The following is an 11,168-nucleotide window of genomic DNA, read 5'->3' as shown; positions in this document are numbered from 1 at the left end:
CTGGCCTTTATTGTATCGTGCAGAGCTGGCCATGCTGATGCAGCACAAAGCATGACTAACACTGACTCTCCTCTAGCACAAACCACATTAGCAAGCCAGGAATTTAGTGATGCCTAGGAATGGTATTTGCAAACTATGTCTACATGGGCAAAATTAATATAAGTGCTGCGATGCCACCCAGCTGACTGACACAGTGTTCACGCTCTGCATTAAACCAGTTCCTCAGACAGTGCTTCTCAAGTGCTTAGCCAGAACTGTTTCATTAGAAGAGCTGTGTCAATGACTTAGCTTATGTCCACTTCACTAGGCTGTGCTGAAGTAAGGCGTTATTATACAGAGAAATACTTTTTCAAGCACTTAGGTGACTAAAGGCCATTAGCTTTGAGAAGGCCAATTTTTGAAAATGGTGTAAAGCTGGTGGAGCCAGGATGCAAGTGAAGCATTTTGCAGTGCAAACAAATGTTTTGTTTCGATTGCTTCCCCATTTTTTTCTCTCTCTCTCTCTCTCTTTTTTTTTTTTCCTATGAAGCTATTGTGTTTTCTGGGTTGATTTCTTAAAACTAATGTAAATGATAAGACTTTTTTATGACGAGTTGCTTTACATGTCTTCAGGTATAATTCAGATCAGTATTTGACTTCATCTTGGCAGGGAAAATCTGCATGGCTTGTGAGGTACAGTACAGATGGCCTTGAATAAGCAAAATACTGAGGACTTGTCAATTCCATTCTTCCTTGCAGCACAATTCCAAAAATATTTATTCCTGAGGACTATGGAATTGTAGGACAGGACTAAGTCCAAAACATTACTTTTCTGAAACTTGCCTTAATTTGGTATGATTTTGCATCACCTATTTCATGGTGTTAAAACTGCAGTCCAGACGAAGGTGACGCAAACGCTAGGAGTTTGTATTTTATTTTGCATTAAAATTATCTATGCTAAATTTGTTCATAGATTGCAAATAAGTTCATCTAACTATTTAAAACTGCATCAGTCAGCCTTACACACCTCCCAACCAGCTCACAACTGAAAAATATATATATTTCAAAGAATTTCTACCTTGTTCTTTCTGCAGTGTTGTTTTCTGAGTTTTTTTTTGAAGTTCATGATTATAGAAAGATTTCTAGCTATCTTTAGTCATTATGACAGTCGCACTTCAATTGCCGTCTAAGTTATCACTTCACTGAAGCTAATGACTCTTGATGCAATACAGACGAGAGCCTCTCAGTTTAGCTTAATAATGCTAGACAAGGACCCTGCCTGGCACAACTTTAGCAGTCATTGGAGCTTTGGGTACCGTGTAGTTCAGTACCGCCTAGGACAAGCCAGGAACCAGAGCTCCCAATAAATACAAAAGCATCAGCCGTTTGGTCGTGGACGGGTGAGAGTCCTGACACTTCAGACTGAGAAGTAAGAGGCCGGTGCTGTGTCGGCGGGGCCCGCACGGTGAGCCCAGAGAAGAACGCGGGTCTCGGGCCCAGGGCCCGGCCGCGGGGCTCCTTCCACCGCGGGGCTGCGGCCGGGCCCTGCCGGGGCACGGAGGGGCGGGCCGGGGCGGCGCCTCGGCGCTCTCCGGTCCGCGGCGCGCCGGGGGGAGGCGGCGGCGGATCCGGGCCCGGCGGAGGCGGAAGGGGCGGGCGGCCGCGGCCTGACTCTGCGGGACGCGCGATGCTGGTGAGCGCGGGGAGGCCGCGCCGCTGTGGCGCAGCGAGGCCGGCGGGGAGGCCGGGACGGGCCGGCAGGGGGGAGGCCGGCAGGGAGGGAGGCCCCGCCGGGCCGAGCCGGGTCGAGGCGGAGCGGGGCCCGGCCACGAGCCACGCCGCGGGGAGCAGCGGCAGGGGAGGCCGGGCCCGGCCGCCTTTCTTCTCCCCGGCGCGCAGCGAGGAAGGGAGGCAGGGAGGCGGCGGCGCGGGGATCCGGCCTCCGGGCCGGGCCGGGACGGGCGGGGAGGCCTCGGGCTGGGCGCTGAAATGCGCGGAGCCGGCGGCGGGGAGCTGCGGGGACCGGGCCGCCCCACCGGGCCCTCCTGCAGGCCCCGGCCGTGCCGTGCTGGGCTCGGCCCAGGCCTCCGCTCGCTCGTCCCGAAGCCCTTTGGGCTCCTCCTGCGAGCTGCCCGGCCGCGGTTTTCCAGCGTTCAGCCGCCTTCTCCTCGGTCCTCGCCGCGCAACCTGCTCTCGCCGTGCCCCAGCCCAGCCGTCCCGCAGCCATAGCGGCGCCCGCGGCTGCCCAGGAGCTGTTGGCTGTGCCCAGAGAAACCCTGCTGTGTCCCCAGCGCCGTGGTGTCTCCCTCGGAGTGCTTCCCTCCTTATCACCTTCCCCAGGTCCCCTCGCAGTCAAGGACTGTGTGCTGGACTTTCCCTTGTTACCTCCTGCTGTTGTGGTGCTCCCAGGGAGGGTGCCCCTCAGATAACCTTTTATCTGTTTGCTTGTTTATGTATTTATTGCCTCCATCCGGATGGCTAGTCCTGCAGTCTTTTGCCATTGCAACTAATCACCTCATTCATCTCCCAGTAACTTTGTCTGCCACTGAAAGCTGACTGTGTCCTCACTGGGATACTTTCCAATCCTTCTTATTTCCTCTTACCTATATTCCTTAATCATCATTGTTCCCTTATTGCTTTTCCTCTTTCAGTTTTCTTCCCCTCAGTAACTGTTCCTGCACCATGATTTTTTGCCCTTCTGATCTTATTTTCCTGTCATTAAAACCTTCCTTCTGATCTCACCTAATACTCTTTCCCTTTGACATATTCCTTTCCTTTGTAGACTCTCATGCTGTCTCCCCCACTTTGTATTTAAATCCTCCAGCTGTGCCTTTGAGGAGAAAGGAATTTAACCCTAGATTATCTGTACACTTGTCAGTAAGCACTAGGAGGACACAGATTACTTACTTGTTTTACCTCTTTTGTTCTCGTTTGTTTGTTACTGGCTTCCTTAACAACCTTGTTCTCCTATATAGTGTTCATATATAGTCACGTGTCTTCACCCTAATACACACATACCCTAATGCTAGTCTAGAAAAAACTTCTGTCATAGGCCGTTCCTCTCGGTCCTGCCAAAAGGCTCTCCATGGGGACCAGAGATATCCAGTGTTTGTGTGCCTTAAATTAGGCCAAATATTGTTTGTAGTACTGTACTGTGAGTTGGTACTTGGTTGATATGGTGTGCATTTGGGAAGCATTTGCTTTGGGGAAGTGGTAAGATACTTCTTAAGTACCACAGTACGTAGTTTTGACCCCAGATACGCTTGCAGTGAACAGCTGCAATGTTGTGTGGTGATAGTTAGGAGTCTGTGTTGCACTTAAACTTGGTGTGTCTGGTGGTGACTACTGGAAAACAGGCTTTTCCCTCTGCTTTGTGATTTCCCTTGTTTCTCAGTATTTTTTGCCAAATTTTTTATTTTATGTCTGTCTCAATTGCTTTGGTTAAGACTGGTTACGTTTCATGATCGTACTGTCGTAATATATTTGAGGTGCGATTTAAACACCGAATATAGCTGCCCCAGGGAGGTGTGGTGAATACGTTGAATCTTGGGAGTACTTTGTACAACTAACTTTAGAAACCAGGTTTGGTGTCTAATGTTAACAGCTTGTTCTTGTTTTTCTCAACTGCGTACACACAAATCCTAGTAACTTGACAACATCTCAAAGCAACTGAACTAGGCTTCTGATCTGAACTACCCCTCTAGAGGAAACTTTTTCGATTTGTTGATCCAGGGATCATATAGAGAATGGTTTCATAGTTTAGGCACCTTAATTAGGCAATACTCACCCCATTGCTCGATTGACAAAACAGTTGCACTGTTTTAACTAAATTACTCTCCTTTTACCACAGTCCTTTTCCAGTGGTTTAAACTTGCCTTATACTTTGGGCCTGTTATTTAAACTATGGGCAAGAGAAAATTGCATTGCTCTGATTTAAATCATTTTAAGCTAAATTGATGTACACCCTTAGTTGGATACTGATTTGAGGGTAGGTTTCTAGAATTTAGCTTATTCTCAGTCTTGGGGTAATGTCTTACATTCTAGCTATGCTGTTATGAAGATAATACTGGGTCCTTTGAGGAAGTTATCTCAGATATTCAGCTTAAAAAGTGTTTTCTTACAATTTATATGTGAAGGTCTCTGAATACTGCTTTTCATCTGTTATCTTTGTCAAGTAGTGTCTAGTTTTGCATAGTCACACTTATTTCAGTAGAGCCCAGTTTAATGATGAGTCACATCCTGGGTGTCAGTTGTTATGTGGATTGGGTATACCTGGAGTTTTCTGACACTGAAACTTTTTTTTCTAATTTTCCTAGCAGAAGAAGCAGCTTTAAAGATGTTTCACTTGCTGTTATACCACTTTTAACATCCAAAGTATGCATCGTGAATGTGAAGACTGAGGATTGCCAGTATGCTATAGGTGGATAATGATGTCATGTGTACTATACTTTTCAACCAGGATTTTCTAACTCGCTGAGGGCAGAAGCAGATTAAAGTGTAAAGTGGTTGGATCATGTCCGTGCCGCTGTACTTACCATGTTGTCTTAACCTGGTTTGCCTGCTCTGAGGGGAAGGGGCAGGTGTTGAACTTCAGCAGGTCTGTGTCGGGAGGACGTGCATGGGCAGCACCAGCAGTGTCTAGGTTAGTACAGTCTTCGTGCTCCACAGAGCTCGAAGGAAGATTGAGCATGGAAACCTTGGAAGTTCAGCTGTTATGTTAACTTGTAGCCTTACTTGGATGTTCTTTGTGTGCTTTAGGAATGCTTGAACCTGTTTTAAACTGACTACGTATGTACTAGCATTGTTTTCTTTGGAAAGAGCAAACTCATAAACTTCCTAATTATTGTATTTTTTTCAAGGTAATCTCCATGTAAGGAAATGGTTGTTGGAACCAACATTTAGAGGCCTAGGTAAAAGTTGTAACCTCTATAGGGTGCAAGCAAATTTTTAAAATTTGTTGTTGAGACCACTGAGTTTCTCTTACTTGCTAAAGAGGAACATTGATTAAGGAAGAGACAAGAAAATCAAGAAAATTTAATGGTTGGAAAATTAAAGAGAGCTGTAAAACATACCTTCATTTGGATTTTTTTTAAGTCACTTGCAATTTTATTATAAGAGAGTTTTTAAATGGAAGAACTACTACAGATTGACTGTTGACGGTTCTACAAGAATGCAGTTCCAACCTTTTACAGACAGGATTAAATAACGTGGTAATAAAGCTGTCCTGACCTGATACGCACCACTATGGTGCAGTAACTTACAGCCTTACTTTAATGTAACTACAGGGTTGGAACACTGTTAGATTTGAACACTTTCTGCATTACGAGTAGATATATGAGGTTTTAATCGGGGATTAGTTGCAGTGCAGCTTGTGGGAAAACACTGTTTTAGGACATAATCTATGTTCCAGTGGGTAATTTTCAGAGTTCTCTTTTTACCCACAGAACCTCTGATGTTACAAAGTCACAACAGTGAACTGGTTCACGTTGTGATGTGACCTCTTCTTATAAATGACGCTGGTCAAGGTCAAATATATGCAATTTTTAACCAAATATTTATTACATTCCCCTTTATTTAATGCAACAATTCTCAAGTCATTCTTTATCTAAGAACCTTGAAAAAATGGCAAAAAAAAAATGAAGCTACTGTGAAAATAAGAAAATAATGACTCCACTTTGTGGTTCAGGAAACTGATAGAGAATCATATCCTGTGGCAACTTTGTGCAAGAGTTGGGATTTCTGATTTCTTGTATTTTATTCTAAAGATGGCCCTACCTTTCTCGAACAAACAGTATAATTTTGATGTGGTGCTCTTCCAAAAACTAACACAAAAAAGAGGAGATTGATCTTTTTTTTCTTTCCTTTTTTTTTTTTTTTTCTTCTTCTTTCCCTTTGATTATTCTGGCTTTGCAGTCAGGAGGTTCGCTGTTGTAGGTTGGTCTGGCAGGTATGAGGCATTGCTTGAAATCACTACTAAGAACAAAGGATCAAATACATATTTTCTCTGTAAGATCTTCCTAGTTGTGCAGTAGGTTCCAATAGCACTTCAATACCCTTGACATCTGTTTTTTATTAAATTAGAAATACCGAGAGGTGGTATAAAATACTTGTTGACCTTGGTTTCATTAGATTGGCTCTGGTTAATGTTGCTTTATGTCTCAGACTTCATGTTACTGTGAAGGAGAAACTGAAACTTTTTTATCCTCGCACAGGACACTGAGGATTGAAGGCTTTTGCCACGTGGGCAGCTTCTCACTCTGCTCTGGTAATGTAGTGATATTTGGAAAACAGAGATGTGCTTCTCTTCTCCCGTTTTCGTGAAGGTACTGGTCGCCTCAGTTGTTTGAGTCATTAGCATACAAGGTAGACAAAAATTAGTGCCAGGATCCTTTTTAAAAATAAAGCAGGAAGGTATGAGAATTTGGGTTGTTAGGAATTGAATTTCAGCCATAGCTGAACTTGAGAACCTCTTGTTTGTATTTTTAATTTGCAGCTGATGTAACTTGGCTTTTTATTGTTGTGTGTTTAAGGTTGGACAATGTCTTGATGCTGATTGGAATTCAGAAACGAGGCTAATGGTGTGACCTTAGTTCACCCTGCTTTGCTCTGTAATTTAAACTTAATTTCATATGTAAATTTGCAAGCTCCTCTAGTGTCACAGCAGTGGAAACTATCATCTGGAAATTTTATCTTAAGTTTGGAGGACTTAATTTCAGATAGGGGAAGAAGAAGGGTTTTAGGGAAACTGTTTTTGTTTTGTTAGGCACTAGTCTTTCCATATTGCTTTTCGTGGTAATAATGTCACAGGCAAATGTTTTGCTTGCTTCTGGGTAGTCAAGGGAGATTTTTTTTTTTTTCACTGTACAATTTAAAACACTCTTCTTAAGAAAATGCAGATATTTTTAAAACAGTCTGTTCTCTTACTGCCCAGGTATTTTTCCAAAGTTTTGCTGTCTCTGAAAGTGTGCCTTTGTGAAAGTGCCATCATTAAGAGGAGTAGCAAAACACCCAAATGTATGTGCTTAAGCAAATTAATTAAAATTGATTTTGTTAAAGCTAAGCCTGTACTAGTAAAAAAGACTTCATGGTGTGAGCTAAATCAACAAGAAGTGGGATTTAAGTGTGGCTGTTAGCGGTGCACAACAATTTTAACTTCTACAAAGTTAAACTGTTTCACTTCTGTACCAGCCATACCTGTTGCAGTTATTGGGAGTCAAAACTGATTAAAAAATAGCTCAAGACGATGCTGAATTTATATGGAACTCCCTTTTTGTACAGTAAAAATTCTTTGCTATGAGGAGATTAGATTTAGGGTTTTCACAGTTCAGATAAGTTGTTTGAACCAGAAAAATCATGTATGAATCCCTTTTTAGGCTTTAATGAGAGCATTCTCAGTCTTTTTCTTGCTGTCTCTGGAAGTAAGTAGCTATGCCTTGTCAATTTCTAGGCACCTGGAATGAACTAAACAGGAACTTGACTCTTTTTTGTGAACAGCGTTCACAGCACTGTACGCTGTTGGAAATGTGCATTGCTAGCAGATACATCAGTGCACATAACGTGGACTTAAGGTTAGGCGGAATTCAAATGTAGAATGTAAGCCTGAATGGGAGGGGAAAATGAATGGGGGGAACATCTTTTTCACAGCAGTGTTTTTTGTCACATGCAGGAAATAAACGCAAGTAATTGCAATGTTCTTTCATTTTGTTGACTATTGTAACTATATGAGTTGGAATTCTCATTGCTTCTGAATGAAAGATTAGTAGGAAGGTTAACGTAGGAGGAAGCTTTTCAGTATTTAAGCCATGCACTTGTGATATATTTGGTCATCTGAAAACTTCAGACTGTTGTAAGACAAATTAGTGTGGCCATAATTATTTTTAAACTAAACTTACAAGCTGCATTACTTTGATTAGATGAGCTCTTGCAAAGGTAAAAAGATCAAAGGTGCTGTGAAATTAATAAGCTATTGGGAAGAGATTCTACCCTGAACTGGCTGACACTTCTTAACAGTAGCCCTTGCTAAAATTAGAGATAAGAATCACCATTGTCCAAGAGCAATGTGAAAACTTTGTATACAAACGTTATTACAAGTGAAAACTGCTATTTGACTCTTAACAGGTCAGTATGAAATCATTTGCTGTGGTGCACCAAATTCTGTTACATTAGAGAGGGATTTGTGTTGGCATTTAGAGACTCACCCTGAACCTTCTGACAGAGGGGATACTGTTACTGAAGTGGCCTTTCTGGGCCCAAGACTTGCTGGATGGAGATCTATAGGATCACCATAAAATCACCAAAAATAAATAGGATCACCAAAACCAGCTTATTCAGTTGGTTTCAGGTAAAGTTTTGATGGTAAGCAAGAGCTCTCAGGAAATCACTTTATGTAAGAATTGGCTGTACAAGGTCATTAGGGTCTCTAGGCTGGCCCAAGATATTTCGGAGTTTCCAAAGTCTTCTGTGCTTGTTCGTGCTAAATAGAATTCGCTACAACTTCCCACTGCTGATTTTTCTTTGTAAGAAAAACAAGGTGCCTTATTCTGTCTTCTGTAAGCATGTTGAGTACCTAGGATTGTGGTTTTTTGACTTCTCCACCCTCGTTTCCCTTTGTTGCATCTTCCAGACTGATTCAAGAAATGTAATTTGATACATGTTGTCTGTCATGGCATGTGTGTGTTAGAATATTTTAATGTTTCTCTTCTGGTATTGACGTAATTTTTGGAATAACCTATAACTTTTTTTTTTCAGTTGTTGTGGTTTCATTTTGCTGGAGCACAGTGGAAATGTCTGCTGTAGACAGATTCTCCAGATTTTGATTAATTACACATTTGTAGTGTGTGTGATGTGCTAAGGACACTATGCTTGTTCCTAGTCTTGCTGTAGGGATTGAGTTATTTTACATGTGTAAACTGCCTGCCTATTTTAGTGACCTAAAATACTTCTGGACAGAAATGTCAATACTATAAAATGTTGTATGCAGGACCATGGTTCAACTAAGCTATGTTACATTATAGTTTTGAGCTCAGAATGGTAACCTCCACTGAAGTCAGGTAAACACAAAATAATTCATTTGGAGGCACATGGTTATAGAAAATGTCTTTGAAGTCAAAAATTGTGAGTGCAAGTGATCATAGAGACAAAATAGAATTATTTCTCCTTCCTCTTTCCACCACATCAAATATTAATATGTGCCAGAGTGGAGGCTGTGTCCTATAGGATTTGAGATGTTTAACTTGAAAAAAAAAAAGTCCAAGAAACAGTTTATATAACTGTTAAAGACAGAAGTAAAAGGTGAAAGTGAAAAGAATTTTGTAAGTTTCTGTCCTCCCTCCACACAAGCCAATGCTTGTGTCTATTTCACAATGGAGATTCTGTCTTACCTCCCTCTACCTCTAGTTAATCTGTATATTGTTCTCAGCTCTGTGCTTTGCATTTTCATGTCTTTACAAGGAGTTTGTGCGTACGTGACTTCAAAAGGAGTCCTAAGACTTCTTTGTAGGATTTTGCAACGTCCTATCTGTGGAACTGCCCATGTTTGGTAAGAGGGATATAAGAATAATAAATTGACAGCTTTGGTTATGAGAGGGGTTTGGCTTATTTTTTGGTAAGTTTAGCCTTGGTGTAAAGCAATAGATGTGCATGTGGATGCTTATCGTAAGGCAAAGCCTTGCCAAGTAGTTTGATGTGGTAATACTTCAGGGTCGCTTCAATTATTGTGATTTCAAGTTTATTGTAGCTAGAGTTAATATCTTAAATCATTTTTAAAATAAGTACAAGAGCAAGCAAATAACTACCATGTTAGAATAAAGGTAGTGTTTAATGTCCTTCTGATTGTGTCTTTTGAAAATACTTCGTATGTTGTTCAGCTGTATTGCGTATCCTGGGTAAATAAATAGTTGCCTCAGCTCAGTGTAGAGGTAGCAGAGACTCTAGGAGAGCAGAACTGGTTGGGAACCTTTTTGAGAGTTGCTGCTCTTCTTTTCAACAAACATCTGTTGAAATTCTGGATCAGATGTGCTGAAATAAAACAGGGCAACAGGAGAGCAGGGTAAGATAAGACAGAAGTTGAGCTGGAAAAATGGGAATGAAAGAGGATGGCAAGAGGAATTTCACTTTGAATTTTTAAGTGTGTGGCTGTGTTAAACTTACTACTTTTTCTTGTCTTTTGAAGCCAAAGATTAAATGTTTATTATGCTTTATCCTTTGAGCACAGAGGGCTGTTCTGTTGCTTTTAGTGGTTATTTAAGTGAATGTGGTCACTGCACCAGTTTTTACCAACGATAACAAACTGTAGTTAGTGTCCAAATGAACTTGTGATGTACTTTTGTTACTGGCAAAATTTCTTTCATCTTTAGAAAATGAATTTGAGGCGTACAGGGGAAAACTTTGACTTCAGTATACGTTTGAAAAATTTGGAAACCTCAATAACGTTGAAGTCTTTGAACTTTAAGATATCAGAGTGGTCTCCCGCTCTGCTATGCACTGGTGCAGCTGCACCTTGAGTACTGTGTTCAGTTTTGGGCACCACAGGGTGAGAAAGACATAAAGTTGTTAGAGAGTGTCCAAAGGAGGGCAACAAAGATGGTGAAGGGACTGGAGGGCAAGACGTATGAGGAGCGGCTGAGATGCCTTGGTTTGTTTAGCCCCAAGCAGAGCAGGCTGAGGGGAGGCCTCATGGCGGCCTGCAGCTCCCTCACGAGGGGAGCGGAGGGGCAGGCGCTGAGCTCTGCTCTCTGGGGACAGCGACAGGACCCGAGGGAACAGCATGGAGCTGGGACAGGGGAGGGTCAGGCTGGGTGTTGGGAAAGGTTCTGCACCCAGAGGGTGGTCGGGCACTGGGACAGGCTCCCCAGGGAAGCGGTCACGGCACCCAGCATGATGGAGTTCAAGAAGTGTTTGGACAACGCTCTCAGACATGTGGTCTGATTTTTGGGTGGTCCTCTGGGGGCCCAGGAGTTGGACTTGATGATCCTTGTGGATTCCTTCCAACTAGGATTTTCTATGATGATTTTAGTGGCATTTGTTTCACCATAGCTTATTACTGGAATTAGACAAAGGTTGATTTAGAAATAGACAAGGGATTATTACTTAGACATGACTGAGTTTAGGTCCTGTCTCTTTACAGGTCTGATAGCTCTTTTTTTCTTTGTAAGTTCTTACTGAGTCAAGAAGCTATCAACTTTGAATTC

At 42.3% G+C, this 11,168-nt stretch overlaps 1 protein-coding gene across 2 annotated transcripts in view; it reads left to right on the top strand.

Annotated features, from left to right (window-relative positions):
- Window positions 1-1,538: 1,538 nt before the first annotated feature.
- Window positions 1,539-11,168, top strand: part of CUL1 (cullin 1) — a 49,249-nt gene continuing 39,619 nt past the window's right edge. Inside the window, exon 1 of one of the 2 annotated variants that reach the window (XM_048048996.2) lies at window positions 1,539-1,672. The gene's annotated coding sequence lies outside the window, so the exon portion shown is untranslated. Of the gene's footprint in view, window positions 1,673-6,278; window positions 6,303-11,168 lie in introns of those variants that run through there. The other variant, XM_048048997.2, reaches the window with a different exon arrangement.

The sequence above is a fragment of the Anser cygnoides genome, chromosome 2 (assembly GCF_040182565.1).
Source record: "Anser cygnoides isolate HZ-2024a breed goose chromosome 2, Taihu_goose_T2T_genome, whole genome shotgun sequence".
Classification (NCBI taxonomy): Eukaryota; Metazoa; Chordata; class Aves; order Anseriformes; family Anatidae; genus Anser; species Anser cygnoides.
The sequence above is the reverse complement of the archived record's forward strand: the minus strand, read 5'-3'. Positions and strand labels throughout refer to the sequence as shown.